The 2,217-nt window shown below is 43.3% G+C and overlaps 1 pseudogene; it reads right to left on the reverse strand.

Moving 5' to 3' along the window:
- Window positions 1–564: 564 nt before the first annotated feature.
- Window positions 565–1,751, reverse strand: LOC130457912 (cathepsin B-like; annotated as a pseudogene).
- Between the last annotated feature and the right edge of the window lie 466 nt (window positions 1,752–2,217).

Below are 2,217 nucleotides of genomic sequence, written 5' to 3' on the forward strand. Positions count from 1 at the left end.
AAATAGGATTCTAACATTTTGTGGCCCATCCCACAACTCTACCTCCCTCTACCCCTAACAAGTGGGAGCCAAGTCAATTTCTGAGAATTTCTTTGCCTCCTTCCTAAGTCAAAATATTAAAAAAAACAAAACAAAAAACCCATCCCTATTCCTGTGGGAGAAAACACTCCTCCCCCCACTCCTTCAATCATTGTTGGTTCCTGGACTTCAGGTTCCTAAAAGATGAATGTTGAGGGGAATTGTAGGAGTCAAGATAACAGGAATTGGGAGACACCCCTGGAAAAAAGGCCTTTTTAAAAGAAAGCATCCTGGGTCTCAAGTGTATTACACAGCCTGTTTACCAGCAGTGCTATGTGCTATTCACAGAGTTACTTAAACTGAAATGGCATGCATTATTAATTGGAGTCAGATCAAGAAATATTCATCTATGTTATTATCAATGGAGCTGGCTGACCCCACAAGAATTCAGCTCAACCAAATTTTCAAAGCCCAATGATTTATCTAAATCCTCTCCTTAAACTTCCTTTTTAAACAAAAGATAAATAAAAGAGTATCTCTCCAAACTTAAGTCTTTTAAAAGTATTCATTTGCCCACATTCACCTTCTTCCCATTCCCAAGATTTTTTTTCTTTTTTGAAAGATTAAAAGTCACAAAGGGCTATTGATAGTTAGACAACTAGCAGCAGGTTACATCTTCCTTCAATATTGATCCGTTCTGGGAATTCCAGCCACAATTTCAGATTCTATCCCACAGTGATTCTTTCCACGGAGGAATTTAAAGAAGCCATTATCACCCCAGTCAATATTCCAGGAGTTGGCAGCCAGCCAGTAACGGATTCCATTTTCCACACCCCAGCCAGGATTTGAATGGCGTGACCTCCAAGCATCTCTCCAGCAACGTGCTGGTATACTCCAGACTTGTAGTGTAGGAAGTCTTCATACACACTAAAAGCTCCCTCCACAGGGCCATTCTTGTAGATCTCAGCCATGATCTCCTGCTCACTTGAAGGTACCCTATAGGAGGTTGATCTGTAGTTTTTGTCATCCTTGTACTGAGTAGAATAGCCCTCTTCACACTTCTTCCTGCACCTGGGGGTGTCGCCCTCTTCTCCAGTACAGGCAGAATGGGAGCCATTCACATGGTGCTCACATGGAGGGATGGAATAAGGTCAGCAGCCCACATGGGAATCATAGAGACCACCAGATACAAGGCCTTTCTTAGTCCAGAAATTCCAAGCTCCAGCAGAAAACCGCCATTACAGCCATCCCCACATTCAGATCCACAGCAGCTAAGCAGATCCTCAGCAGACACTTCTACATTAGCATTTCCATTACTGTGTACACAGATCCTGTCAGAAATAGCTTCCACAGCTCCAAATGCCCAGCAAGATCCACAGGAACCCTGGTCTCTTATTTCCTTGATAGTAGGGCAGTTTGGCCATTGTTCCCAGGCATCAAAGTTTTCTGGTAGCTTCATATTATCAGCCATTATCATTCTCTAAGGTAGTAGCTTGGCTCCACACATGAAGGTACCACAGAGTTTCTTTATGTAGCTCATGTCTGCATTAAGGAAGTTGTGCGCAGCCTGCCATGCAGTGTTGAGCTTGTTGATGTGGTTGACCATTTCATCTGATAGAGGAGGAAAGGATAATCTGCTCTTGGCACTGGTCAGTACGACCAGGCAACACAGGGTGGCCAAGAACCGCCACATTTTGAGGAACGGACTCCTAATTTACCCTACCTTCCAATGCCGCTCAGAAGCTCTCAGAAAACAACTAGACCACACCACCGCACCTCACTGGAAGAGACCTCTGAAACCCATTTGAAGAGGGTTTCTACTTTCCTCATAAAAAGGAGTCCTATCTAAGAAGAAGCTTGTAGATCTGCTTTGCTGGATAACAGTTTTGGAGAAGGAGAAAGATTGAAGCTGTTTGTCTGGTACCTGCAGTTTCAGTGAACTGAACCTTAGGTGGCACCAAAAGGCAAAAGTCAGCCAGCCAGCAACTGTGTTAAATGAAGCAGTTTGCAGGGCAGCCTCATTAAGCAACACGTGGCTGAATTGTTTTAACATTGGATTTATTCCTGGACTCTTCTTAAGTCTACCATCCCTCTATATATCCAAGGGATGTTGGCATATGGATTTTTGATGACAGTTTTGACTCTTATTGTCCTTTAGGTTATATCCTATCTACCCTTCGGAATATTAATGCTAGTATC

Source organism: Monodelphis domestica, chromosome 3 (assembly GCF_027887165.1).
Source record: "Monodelphis domestica isolate mMonDom1 chromosome 3, mMonDom1.pri, whole genome shotgun sequence".
Lineage (NCBI taxonomy): Eukaryota > Metazoa > Chordata > Mammalia > Didelphimorphia > Didelphidae > Monodelphis > Monodelphis domestica.